Source organism: Colletes latitarsis, chromosome 11 (assembly GCF_051014445.1).
Source record: "Colletes latitarsis isolate SP2378_abdomen chromosome 11, iyColLati1, whole genome shotgun sequence".
NCBI lineage: Eukaryota > Metazoa > Arthropoda > Insecta > Hymenoptera > Colletidae > Colletes > Colletes latitarsis.
The window spans coordinates 16,657,078-16,672,143 of NC_135144.1; positions in this window are offsets into that span (position 1 = coordinate 16,657,078).

Genomic DNA, 15,066 nt, shown 5'->3' on the forward strand with positions numbered 1-15,066 from the left:
TACGTAAGAAAATATATGAACAATAAAATACGTAAAATGCGAATCGTATTCGACAATGTAATTACAGAAATAGTTTTCAAATAATTTTCTTTCGCTAAAAATACTTGGATATTTGTCGACGAAATAAATCGGTCGATTTAACCCGATTCGATCTTTGTTGCTCCCGCAGAACAAGGCAAGTTGGCTTTCGGAACAAATTGTCGTCACGAAGAATGCAAAAAAGAAGGGAATAAAACGGTAGTGCAGCGTCGAAAATGCGGTAAACTCGACAATTTTGAGTGAAATGGTCGTAAAGCCGCAAAGCCACTAGTGTGCGGGTTACCCGATGAAACGGGTCACTCGAGGTTAGACGGCCTCTTAACCTTCAAAGGAACCATCCCACTATATAGATATACGCGATGAATATTTCGAAAGTATATGTATACCTCCGTAGTTCTCGTACATTAAGGCTCGTTTTTCTTATTTGTACTCGACGATCCGTAAACTGAAATCTCCAACCGACATATCGTGCTTTGAAGAAATTAAAGGAGCACGTAAGTAACCAAACGAAATTTTAATCTGCGCAACCGATATGAATCATCGACGCGCGAGAAGTTTCAGAAGAGAATAAAACCGTCATGGTCACGAATGAGTCAGATACATACTTGTAAATGCGTGGTAAGTTGTACAAAGATGAATTTTGCTCGCACGTTCTCGATACCGATCTCTCTAACAATACTCTTTGACAATGGCATCATCAAGAAGTAAATCATGTAGGGCAGCGTTTCCCAACAAGACGTGTCGTAACAAGACTGTCGGTGTGTCGCAAACAAATTTGATTTTCATTACAAACTAGCTACCATCGCTTCAAGATACTGCACTAAGAAATTAAAAATAGACGGACAACAAAAATTTGTTCTAAATAAATAGCCCGTGTTATAAGAGAACGTTCAAAGATAAAGGAAACATACGGTTCTCCGTAACTCACTTAGGTGAAAATGGGATTAAACCTAAGAAACTGTAGGTGTTACTAACCTTTAATGCTAAGTGCCGCAGTTACGACTTCACCGCGACTCTTCACTTACGACAACGCGTTTTAAACTGAGGCACGTACGCTAACAGCGCTAAAAATGCTCGGAAACGGTGGTCATGTATAGAATTAATAACATTATATTGCCCCATAAAGCTCGCAATAGTCGCCAAATGCACTCTATTCCCGTAGTATCAAGAAAAAATATTACCAAGGGTCTGATTACTGTACAGCAGAGATTTGCATGAAATTTTTAGTACCCACTGGGAAATATTATCCCGAATCGAGTGCGCTCGTGTGTATTGCCTACGTTTCCTTATCCATTTAGCAGCCGGTCCGTTCGTTTCGACTGTTCTTATCGTAAAGGCGCACACGCAAAGCAGAACAAAACAAAACGATGACCGAAAGAAACGGAAACTTTCGCGCGGACTTTCTGCCTACGCGGATGGCTGATGGAACTTTGCTTCTTCGGTTCAAGAACAATTTTTCCGTGAAACTTCCCTCGAGATGCATCTCGTATCATTGCCAATGCGATACAACTGCGTTATCGATTCCTTAATCTTCTTTTCTACGCGATCCGCTTGGGAAACACAATGCAAAAGGAACACCTCTCTGGATTGTATCGAACGTACGTAGTACCGTATTACAGAACGCGTCGAGTGGAATACTTCGAAGCTAAATGATCTTAAAATGTATAACAACGCGTGCCGTATATGGGATCGCTGGAAAAAGATCAGCGTCGTTTCTAACCGAGCAATTAATCATTCGTAGACTATCATCCGGCTGGACACAGCGTTTCCTTCGTCTACCTACGCAACATCCAGTACTCGCCATACTTCCGTATAGTCGAGTGAAACGACTTTCGTTGTCTCTCGCAGGACGATGACTTTTCGCCAATCTCTTTTTATACCGCAAAATGATTATCGTAAGAGATTTCAAACAAGCTGACATCGCGATTCGCGCGAGCACTACCTACGAAATAACTACGATGATCTCAAACGTAAGACTTGCAAATTGGCATTGCACATCGGACAGTGTCGTCTAATCCGCTCGGCGATAAACTTGACGTTTATTACTTAGGTTTCCTTCCGTCTAAAAATAGAAATAAATATTCTCACGGACGCGTGATGATGTGCGCAAAAAACAAGAAAAACACGTCATCATCGTCCATTGTGTCAAAAAAAGATCAGCTTTATGCGTAGAAAAGTGTTTTAAAAATCATCGTTGCGAACTGTATTAGTTTTATGTGGTTGATAAGTTTTAAAGAGTTATTTTATCCATATTTCTAACGCTCCCTATTCAGTATTTACATCTGTTACAAATATATTCACGCTGAGAACAAGTCCGCCTTCGAGAGATACCACGTAGACGGCATCCGATGACAGATTGTCACCTACGAGTCAACCCGTAGGCGGTACGTGTTAACATACACATACGCAAAGTCCCCATAAAAGCCCTGATATTGACAGCACCTCGCCAGTTTAGGTCCTGCAACTTTATATTATTTTATAACCCTCGTGCATATTTCGAATAATTTCTACGCTCGAGTCGTTTAGAAAAATGCGGTAACCTTCGTCGAAACAATTGATTACAGATACGGAACAATTATTTCGATCGTGTATTTTGTTGAAAAATTATTCAACGCCGAAAATTCCAGCAGTGCAACAGGGTTAATCTTGTCTCGTATTATTTTTTAGATACATCTCTAGACAGGAGTTTTCCGTCAGACCGGAAAACTAATCGAATAACATCTATATTTAAGTTAGACGGTGAGTCAGATGTGAGAAATTACACATCTGTTTGCGTTAGTAATGTCGCGTCCAAAGTTCTGGGAAACATTACAACTACGCAAATTAATCTAACACTTTTTGCCATTATATGTATAACGGAGCAATACGATTTCGCATTCTATAGCTTCTAAATTAACAATTTTTTTGTGACTACAAAACTTCCTCCTTAGAGTGTAATTCGCGAGTACGTACCATTCTGACTGATTTTGGGAAACGATTCGATTTTACTGTCTAAATTATTTGCTATAGAACGCGTAGGAAACTTGTTATAGTGATTCGAAGGTTGGCAAATCGTTTACAGAATAAATCATTAGCATTTTTAAACCTTGATCGTCTCCCATCAAAGACTCTTTCGGTGTTCGCCAAGGTTCTCGCCTCGAACCGCTTCTTTCCTGTACATTCATAAATGACCTAACTGATTCTCACACCTACAGAAAGTTTCTTTGCGAACGACCTTAGAATACATATGAATATATTACATCGTAACGATGCATGTAAATTGCAAACCAATTTTTTTATATTTAATGTGCGATGCGCAGAGAATAAAATCAGATCAAATCTTACGAGCACCGAAGGAGTCATTGACTTTGGAGTTCTTGTTGTAAGTGCTACGCTTGTATTAGTATAATTATAACATTATAAAGTGTTATATCGAGCAAGCACAGTGCGTTTGCGCTAAGCGTGTGCTCAAAGTCTTCGATAAACGGGCAGTCGTAATTATAGACACGTGAGCTTTCCCCCACCATTTGATCCCACGAGCGGAGGGTCCCGAATTCGTACAAAAACATATAGGGCCGCGACCCAAAGGAAATTAGAGAATTTGTATAAGTGCTTTGGTAAGTTTAAACTAGTCACCAACTTTTAGCCCTGTTTAACCAGCTCCTTAGTCATCTCTCCAAGGTAACTTTATCAGCTTCTTCCCTAAAAACTACTATATCGCAACTTTATATTATTTTCGCTACCTCGCTTTCGGTTAATTTGCCACCGAGAAGAACAGTCGTGGGGGTGTCTCGGCACGCCGAGGAAGAAAATGACTAATTCCCTCTAAGACCGAAACGCAACGTTGGCCATAATGAAAATAAACACCATAAAGTTTTAATCGCGAAACCATGTACTCGACTGTCTGGTGCTCTTGGCTCGTTCCGTCCTGTCTCGCCGTGTACCTTTTTCCCTTCTTCTCGAGGCTCCTCTTCGAGGACTCATACGTGACTGTAATTTTGATAAGTCAACAAAATGTACCCCATGCGATTTACCCCTTCGTAACGTTCTCCTGTTTCACCGTGAAGGATCCAGCATGGTCGAAACGTCACGTCGCCTCTGTTTCTACCTGTGACGGCGCGTGTCGTTTCGTCGATGTAGAATCGCGTTGCACCGATATTTAAGTACACAAACTTAACGGTTGCAGCGGTGTTTGGCTATCGGTTTATTCGCCGTCGATATTCTCGCAGGCCAAAGAACTCTATCGTCTTCCTCTCGAAATGCACGGACAAAACCGGCGACGGTCGACAAACGTAACGACACGAACGAGTAGCCGGAAAATCAGAAAACAATGTCGGTCTCGAGAGTCTTCCTTGCCAGGCAACCTTCCCAACAACCTGGTGACGTTGCAATATTCCTGCACCACGCACCTTCGACCATACACAAAAGAGTTATTGTCTAACTCTAGACAGCCGTAGGGTTTAACGGTCCTACGACGTATCTACCGAGTTCGTTGCATGGTGTAGGCATGGTTTACACACGAATCCGTTAATTCTTACTGTGCGAGGGAGACACGGCGCGCCAAACTCGCGTCTATCTCCTTTACAACAAGATTCTAGTTACCCCGCGGTCGAAACTAAAAATGATATTTCCAAAATCCATTTCAGTCCATTTATTTAAATACCATGCAAAGAGATCATATTAAGGAACACGAAAGTTAAATTAAAATGCTTAAAACATGGATAGATTCTTTAAAAATCAATTGTAAAATATATTATCTGGACAGTTTTCCAGTGATCCAGCGTCCCAGCCACGCGGCAACTACAATAAAAGTTTACGCGTTTCTCTCTAACAACAAGGATTAATGGACTCCGGTGTGTACGTACAAGGAAAATAATAACGAACCAGCTGTTTGCAGAGAATGTATAGTATCGATGAGAAAAACCAAAAACGGATGGGAATAGCAATCGCGAGCAAACGGTATCAGCGCGCGATGTGGAAATGCCCGCGTAGGGAGTCGATCGATCGAATCGAAGAAGGAGCGAATCTAAGAGTCGATCGAAAATCGAAAAGCAGGATACCGGAGGTGAACGAGCGGCGAACCCTTTAATCAGTTGCCGGTGGTACGTTAGCAGCTCGCCTTGAAGACGCGTAGCCAGGAATATCGACCGAACTGACCCGACCCGACCCGACCCGACCTGACCCGACCCAACACGACTCGAGTCGAATCGACTCGACTCGATTCAACGCGACTCAACCTTTCTCCGTCTGCCGCTTCCCGTGTTCCTACCGACCGTGAGTCTCGACGACCCCGTACCCACCTCCCGTTCTCAGTCTTCAAGTTTTTTGCCACCGTCTGGTTTACCTCCACTCGCTTCTCGCACCCCCAACTCTCTGCTGTCGTTTCGACGTAAATACCGCGCCAGTCAAATCTACAAACTCTACATGTATCGAGTTGATCAACGTCGTCGGCACGCTTAACCTTTCCAACGTCGATGGCTCGATACCAGCTGTCGCGTCGCCATTGACTCTCCGCCATTGTTTCTTCTTGATTGAAAAACCTGGTAATCCGAATCGAGACAGAGATCTAAATCGAGGAAAGCATCCCTCGAACGCGAACTCGGAGAAGACGGAGGATGGACGCAAATTGCCTTTGGTCGGTTGTTTAGTTTTTTAATTAGCCCCGAGCTTACGACGAGAGAATTTGTTTGAAACCCACCAGTTTAACATGGAAGATATAATAAACCTCTACTCTGTATGAACTAAAAATCCGTAGAGTAAGATATTCGTCTGAAAAAATGTAAATTAGGATATAAAAACAATTTTTCAAATTTATGAAACGTTCGATCGATCGTACGAGCGATTACGGTTTAGAAATTTTATTCCGGTAAAAATTCCAGGTGAAATATCAAATGGAGGATACCGGTGAAAAGAAATATAGCGAAGCGTACGGTTAAACGAATGGACAAACGTGTAGATAGCAGTTAGGTAGGTATTATGGAAAGACAGAAATAGAAACGTAGATCGACGATGGAATAAAAGGGAACAGGAGAGGTAGAGAAAACGAACCTGGTTACATCACTGCGACGAGCTTGGCAAGCTTGCGTGCGCCCTACATGAGTCACCATGGAAACAGAAAGGATGCTACAACCCAAGAAATACTCTCAAGGAAAGCTCGGCACGGTTCTGCGCTTACAGGATGTTTCTAAACTCGCTCCGTTACGGCTTTACGCGGATCTTGCGGGAGAATTAAAACAAATTCGACATGGACACGAACACACGGTCATTCCCATTGAAAATTATCTATTACTTTCGCTTTCTATTCATTTTTACAATCGAACAATATAGGATAGACCTCGACAATCTCAACCTCGAATTTTGGGATGATTTATATTTATTAAATAAAATTTTTATTAGTTACTCGCGACTCTGATCCTAACAACTCTATAAATAGTAAAATTAAATCCTTAATTAATGCCTCTGTGAAAAAACCCCTAAACGTAAAAAGGGTTACATCTGAAAGGAGATAAGTGGGTGGTGGTAATTACCTCGGTGGAAATGATGATAAACGAGAAAGTAGGGTGTTTCCGACCACCTGCTAGGATATATACGTCTACTGTCACCAACAAACCAATATTATTGTGAGAATAACCATCTCGTGCTTCAACTGAAATACTGTTTTAATGATAGCAGGTATTCGATGGCCAAGATCATTCTGGCAAATAAAAAGTACACAATATTAATACGAAATTCCTCTACCGCTAATTTTACACACTATTAATTCGTACGATAAATAGAACGATTACATCCGCGGCCACCGCAGAATTAAAACCCGTCGTAAGCGCCGGATGACTACGCCTATGTCGTTGAATCCGTCCCTAGCCCCTGGCTATTGGAAGCACCAAGCCTGACGACGATGTTTTCAAAATCGTATTACGGGACCAGACAACCGGAATCACGCGGATTAACCCCAAAGCGACACGGATTTTCTTCGTTCGTTTGCCTTTTCTAAATCGTTCTCCCGGGTTAGCAGATTTAATCGCCCGGCAGAATTCGAACGCGATTGAAAACAAACGCGAGACGCGCGGTTCTTCGAAGGTTACGATCCACGATCGATCGCAGACATTGCGTAACGAAATCTTTTCGCGCGAGACAGATTTGCTTTTCCGGGTCCCGTCGGAAAATCCCTTCGGCTCTCGGGATCTGAACGAACGGGTCTGCGTCGCGAAAAAATCGCTGACCGAGGATGCGGCGAAAATAACCAAGTTGTTGGATTACGCCTGGCATCGACTCGGCGGAAAACTGTCGACGTTTCGCAAAATACGCGTAACGGCGCGGACGCAGCAAAGGGGTTGGACGTCCGCTCTCGGTCGACCTCGAGCGTCTCGACGGAACCCCGCTGTTCACTTGTCTCGCGGTTCGAATTCCGACGGATCGTTCGCGTTTTCGATTCGTTTCCGCGGGGGAACGATAACAAGAGAGGGCAAATAAAGCACGAGAAGGGTGCGGAATTAGATAATTTAGCGGCAAGGGGAGGACGACGAGGATCAGAAGAGGCACGCTGGATACGCGCGAGAAGGGGGGTAAGGTGGGCGGCAGAACGAGACGCAAAGAACGATTTTTTTCGAGCAAGTATGGAGAGTAGAGGAACGACGGATGACGAGTGCAAGAAAACTCTCCAGTTACAATACAGCCACGTCACACCCTACTCGTGGACGCGGCTCGTGCTTCCCCTTCATGGTTTCGCGACTCTTCAACCCCTTTGCACAGCCTCTTGTTACACGGTTACCCTGCCCTTCCCTCTTTAAGGCTTCGTTTAGGATGGGGTTACCGGTCGTTACGGCCAGTTTCGAGGGTACTCTTCCCACGCGCACGACACGAAACACGGCCCCGTACGCTAAGTAGGCGCATCAAAAGAAGAAAACCCCTTTTCGCTAGTTCTTTGCTTTCTAACCTCGTCTTCCTTGTTCTCTATTCCCCTCTCTCTCTCTCTCTCTCTCTGCCCCTCGCTATTTCTCCCTCTCCTTCTTACCGGCTCCCTTTTCCCTCCTATACAAATCCAAATTGTTAACCCTTTCGCTACGGCAAAACTGGCCGTAAAGCTACCACCTTTGCAAGGACGAACGAGCTCCGAGTCTACGTTCTGCCCTAGACGGGATTTTGTGGCAGACAATATTGTCGAAGACAAAGTTGTGTATTTAAATATTTTTCTTCTGCATTCGTTTGCATTTTAAAAATAAAAATTTATGGAAAAACTATTAAGTACAGGGACTTGAGATATATGCACTTATACGCTTGTTGAATAGTCATCTTGTTTGTTTAAAAATACTAAATTGATCGACTTGATGCATACAATATCGTCGTATTTTACGCAAGCCATATAAGGTACAGTCATACTGCTCATAGACGAATACTGTACAAAATGCAATAGCAAAAGTGCAAAGTTAATAACAAAGTTAAGCAACAATCCCATATTATACGTCGACTGTACTCCGTCCGCCATGGGATCAGATAAATGCACGTGGTTTCGATGTAGTTACGTACTACATGGTAACTTATTCTGGCCACATCGGCGCTTAGGGCGCATATAGACGGGTTAATGCAACGCCTAAAGCCAGGTATACATCGAAAGCAAAGTTTTAACAATCCATCGATATCCCTCCTCCTGCTTTCGACGTAAGCCACGCTCTAGGCGTTACATCACACTTATTAATGGGGCAAATCCAATAACGTACTCGTTAATACTGCATCCATTCTCAAATATTACATCGAGTTCGTAAGTTGTCTTTGGTATCAGTACGGTGTACTCGTTAATTCTGGTGCTATTCAGCGTTTAATCGCAACACATAAATTTGAATAACAGTGAAAAATGTTTCTCAAAATGTCCTCTAAATACACATCTACTAATATGAGTTAAAAGAACCGGAAGTAAAACATGGAAACGAGCAATGGGACGATCTTGAAAAAGGAGTCGCGCGATAGGGAGCGACTATAGGCATTGCATGCATTTTCGACGAGACGAACAGGGAGGACGATGACGATTTTAAACGGCGCTTTTCCGTGAAAAGTCACCGCGTACCTTCAACTCCGCAAAAGCGCTCCATCAAAGAAACTTGGCGAATTTCCAAACTCGAAAAAAGATTCCTGTTGCTTCGGCTTTATCGCTTCCGCAACGACGATTCGCTCAAGTTCAAGGGCGTCCAGCTAATTATTTTATGACGTCCTCCTTCTCGTAAGCAAGGACCATATTTTCAAACTACTTTAAATAAATACACGTTTTCTTACGTAAAAAGAAAGGCAACATATTATTCGATACTACGTACGAACTGAACGTTATGCAATTGGAGGAAGGTTTACATAAATTAAATCATTCAAACTATAGAAATTGCAAAATGCACAGTGCATATTTTTCTTGCATACTTTTGTTAATTAGTATTTGTGAAAACTGTTCACAAAAATAATTATAATGTGTTATTTCACTTTCATTAGTCTTTTCAATCTTATTTTCTTCTTACTATGCTATAGTTTCTAATTTTATTATCATATCCAAATGCAATATGCGTACGTTACTTATAAGAATAAAAATATACCAAAAAATCGATGAAAATCGTCAAATTTGGTCAGCGTGAATCGTTGGAACGCGAATTTGTCAAATTTTCTTTCCGACGGTTCGAACGACGATTCGAAAAACGATCGACGCGCGTAGTTTGGCTCGGTCGATCGGGAACGAGTCTAGAAAAAATACGGACCGCGACGACGGCCGATTTATAATTAACCAAACCTAGTTAGCCGCGCAAAATAGTTTATCCTGACAGTGTTTGCACGCTGTCATTATTTGATGGTCGTCTCGCGACACGGCCGCCCGGATGAATTGACCGGCGCGGCGCATTGCGACAGTTTGCCGTGAACCAGCTGGCAGATATATGTAAATTGTCCTGAAATAACGTCCACGCCTCATTCACCTCGTGTCAGCGTTACTCCTTATCGAAACAATTGTTACAATTCATTTCCCTCGAGAATGGTATTTCAGCAAGAAACGAACGATTTCTTTCGGTCGCACCTGCTAAAAGCTTTGCCTAGTTCGATCAGCAAAATATTCCGCGTTATTTCGTTTTTAGAAAAAAGAAATTCAAAACGAATATTCATTTGTGTATTGCTAAGCCACGAGAATTGAAATGATTTACATAGTAATATAACTTATCGTTTAAACCAAAATGAACGAAAAAGACGTTAAAAATTATTTTGCCAAACAAAATCGTCTGCAAAATTGAATGCACCTACGTAAAAGTAAAAGAATGTTCACCAATTTATATTTCGTAGTTTTAATTTTGTTTCAATTCGCTGTCGTTCTTATTGGAAAATCCTACGTTTAAAATGAGTCTCACTGTTATAGCAAAACTTATATCGTTCGAAACCGTGTCCTGTATTCGTGAAATATTAAATTTTAAGAAAACGTAATAAAAATGGATACTGTTGGACCGTCGAGATGACGACCCCCTCTTAATTGAATGCGTTTGTTTCCCGATTGAATGGAAGGCGTGCACTGCTACGATACAAGCTATACTAAACTTACTCAATGTCAGGATTAACGTTACAGGTCTACAGCTATGTCACTACCGTGATCATTACCGTTTCGTATTCGCTGTCTAACGTATTGTCTGTACCACCTCGACCACGTTGTTAGAACAAACACGAGCCAGACGAGATCTTTGTTACCGTAGTAAATCGCTTGCCTGGCAGTTTCCATCGGTTTACTTCGCATTACTACGATAAATTTTACAATTGTATTCTTATACAATACAATGTATTTTGCTCAGAATTTGAATACTTTGTACTCGTAGATAATTTCAAACGATCTAGTCGAAATGTTGATCGATGAATTGCATTTATTTTGTACGACATGCTTCTCTAATGTACTCGATCGATATCGCCAAATTGCGAGTGGAAAGGTTTGGGTGAAACTTTGTTCTATGAATTGGTCGAACTCAAACTGGACGTTCAGATGAGTTTTTAATTACATAGCTGCCGGCCACTCGAGTCGACGATCGCTCGAGCTGAAGTAACATAAACAGCGGTTTGGGTAATTCCGTCGCAAGCATCCCTAACGCAAAATCGTACGAAAAAGGAGGCGATATCATAAAAGTAATATTTAAATAAAGCGAGACCCATTTACATTAAGCACCATTTCTTTATTTAAACGCGACGATAAAAAATGAAATATCTTTTTAGATCAAGTTTCTTATTTAATTATCCAAAGTATGAGGATTCAGATACGTTTCACGATATTTCGTCAAGAACGTGAAAACTGTTTGAACGGAGTATGGCAGGAGGGTTAATTATTAGACTTTAATTACTCGTGCAAGGTGAGTTCAACACGACGCGAAAAGTAAAAGTTTACGATTCGAACGTAACGCGTGGGCGGCAGGCGAATCGAAATGATTTTTGCGAGAATAGAGAACGGACGCGTTGAAGGCACACCACGCGGGACGTGGCCATAAAAGCGGAAGGTACAAAAGTAGAAATATTCCTCGCCTTCCCGTCAATTTTCGACAGGATGCATGCGAGTGCTGCTCGCAAACCTCGACGAGTCCATTAGCCGCACACGGCTCGGTCTACGAAATACCTGTCGCTGTCTTTTACCGTTTCGATATCTGCATTTTAGGGAAAACCAACTTCCTCGGAACCGGAGACGAGCAAACTGTTATGCGAATAACAGATAACGAAGAGAAACAACCTACATTGTGCGTTTTCATTCGTGAAAATAAAATTTCATTCTGCGATTCAAACTCTAATTTTTATTTAACGTATAACGCACGAGATTTATCTTTTATTCGTTTAAAAAATTTTTAATCAAACAGTAAGAATATTCTTCCATTGCAATAGCAACATGCTCGTCGCTTCTTTCAACGCGTTAGAATACGTCGATCAACAACGGAACTATTAAGGGAGTATTGCTGTCTAGGCTGTCGTTTCTCCGGCCTTTTTTTGTGATTTTTTTTTTAACGACAGGTAGGTTGTTTTGTAGTGACATTTTACGGATATATTTATTTGTCTTATAGGTATGTATAGTATTTTTTTCATAAAAAAATATTAAAAATTGCGAGAGTTATAGCTTCTTGTTTAAAAAAACGCATTTAAACTGGCTTACATGATATTTCAAGATCTAGCAAACCGATTGACTTCAAATTTGGAGAGAATATTCAGCAGAGACGCCTTCATAGCTGGAACTAGAGATTTAAAAAAATATTGAGTTTTACTATTTTTTTTGATACGCTAAAGACAAAAGAACGATTAATAAATAGAAATTCGAAACTTGAAGCGTCGCCATTTCTTTGTTTATCAGGATTTTGACTTCTCCCTGGTTCCTGCTATAACTACAACCTTCCTTATGAAAATACTTTAACCCTCTCCTGGAAGCCATTGGAGCACCTTTTCCAAAAGAGCCATTAAATAGGAAGTTATAATTCCCACGATTTTTAATATTTTTTCGTAAAAAAAATATTGTACATGCTTATAAGATGAATAAATATATCTACAAAGTCTCAGTACAAAACAGCCTATCTATTATTAAACAAAAAAATCACAAAAAGGGCCGTGAAATTGACAGTCTAGACAGCAATACCTCCTTAACTTCGAATTCGTCTCGTAAGTTAAATAAGAAATTTTAATAATTTCCATCCGTCGAGCAACCGCGTATGCCTTTATGCCGACTCGAAGGGCACTATAGAGTATAAGCGTCACTGGAACAAATAACAAATATGGCGGCTATATCGAACGGAGGTTATATCGCTCATATTGGAAAACCCTATATTACCTTATATGTTTGGTCAATTTCTAACCTGTCGAATAATCTTAGGGAAGAAGGATGGAATGGAGAGGGTGCGAAAAACGAAAATGCAAGCAAACGTGAATTCGAGTTGCGTTACCGTCGCGGTGTCGATACTCCCACCCCCCGAAGCCCAGCCGCCCAGCGCGAACGAATACGGCGAAGGTGGGTGTTGACGCTGGTCGCGGTAACTACGGTGGATGTGTCGGTGCACGGAAAAGGATCAATGAGCAGGTTCAATAACCTGAAATCCACTTGACGTCCGACTACCTATTCGTACGAATGACTGCGTCGCTTCAACAACCAAAATAGATATTCATTTTCCAAGAGTGCTATTTTCCCAGCCAGACACAAATCCAATACCGCTGATTTAAGTGCACCGTTCGGGTCTTTGACCCGGGCGCCCGGCACATGCTCGAATTGCTCTACGCGCGTTCTGCCTGAAACCGCGTTACAATGTCCGCGCGAAATGATCCGAACAACCTCGGAACCGATCCGCGCTTTCTCCGTTGCGTTTTCAACTTCGACCGTTTTACGAGACAGGGGATCCAGCTAGGCGAACCGGTAAATGGCCGACTCTGTCGGGAACAACGAACGGTTAGGGAGAAACGAGCATACGAACGAGAAAGATGGAAAAGATAGCGATGCGTACCTCTCTCGCGGACGGGGATGAAAAGGTTAGCGCACTTGGCTCGCGCGTGCGCTGTACACGCTCGGGAAGCGCGCCGATTTATTCGCGGTTAGAATGGAAATAACGATATCGAGAATGTCGTATCGAGAGACAAAGAGATATCGAGAATCGACGATTTTCTAGGCCATCCGATAGAGTTTCGCGCCGTCTAGGACGCAGACGATTCGAATCGCAAACAATCGCGTAGTCGAGACGAGCTTGATGTTACTGATACGATTAGGGACAATGCGGGCACGCGAAAATATGGATCTCGAAGTTCTAGTACCCGTGTTTTTCGGATAAAATTTGGAACACGTAACTCTAAGCGGTGGTTGAAACTTAAGCGCGGTAAGGAATTTTTTTCTCGAAAGTGCGTAGGATTTCGGGGGTATGTCTATTGACCAAAAATGATTGCAATTGACCCTTGCAACCAAAAATAAATTTTTTAGAACGATTTGATATTTGTTAATTTTTTCGACAAAGTCCACATTCCTGAATTTTTTTCTCGAAAATGCGTAGAATTTCGGGTGTGTGTCTATTGACCAAAAATGATTGTAATTGACCCCCGCAACCGAAAATAATTTTTTCATAATTAATTAAAAATTTTTTTTTTCGTCGAAAAATTTAGGCACCTACCCCCTGTCGATTTTTCTTAAAAATTCCTTTTTCATTTTTAGTAATTTTGTTTGCCGCCCTACAGAAAAGTTGTCTAATACTTTTTTGTAGGTACCCATGAGTTCTACTTCAGAAAAAAGTTTCATTGAAATATATTCACTATTGTAGAAGTTATGGACTTTTGAAAATTGGACCATTTTTATTGGGTTTTTCTCATTTTGCGGGGTCAAGGACCAACTTTTCGAATATTTTTGCGGTTTGTACATATTCTCCACCAAAATACGCGTAGTTTGCTTTTTTAAACATTAAAATCGTCCAATCCGTTCAGAAGTTATAACGTTTTAAAGATTCGCATGAAAATTCGGGCAGACATTTCTGGCCAGAAATTATATTTTCGGTAAGGAATTTTTTTCTCGAAACTGAGTAGGATTTCGGGGGTATGTCTATTGACCAAAAATGATTATAATTGACCCCTGCAACTAAAAATAATTTTTCCAGAACGATTTGAAAGTTTTTTTTTTCGCCGAAAATTTATCCCGGCAAGAGCAAAGCCGTGAAAGGGTTAAATGGGCCAAGAGGCAGCTGAAGAGCCAAGAAGAGTCTTAGAGGGACTACGAGGTGTCAAGAAATACCGAAAAGGGGCAAAATGATAAGCGTCGAAGTAAAGGGAATCGAAAATGCACTAAGACGGTGATGAAAGGGAATAGACGACAATTTTACCTGCACGCTCGAACAACGAATTAACGCGGATCATCGATCGTTAGGATGTTCCTTAGTAGAATCTAAGATAAGAGCTCCTATCGTATTCGGAAAGGAAGACGAAGCGGAGTCTGGAAATGCACCGCAGCGAATCGATCGTAAGAAATCGTAATAAATTGTTCTTGTTCAGCGTTACGTTCCAATCGATTCTTCTAATCAACGTTTCGCTATTCATCGAAACGTTTCTGCGCATCGATCT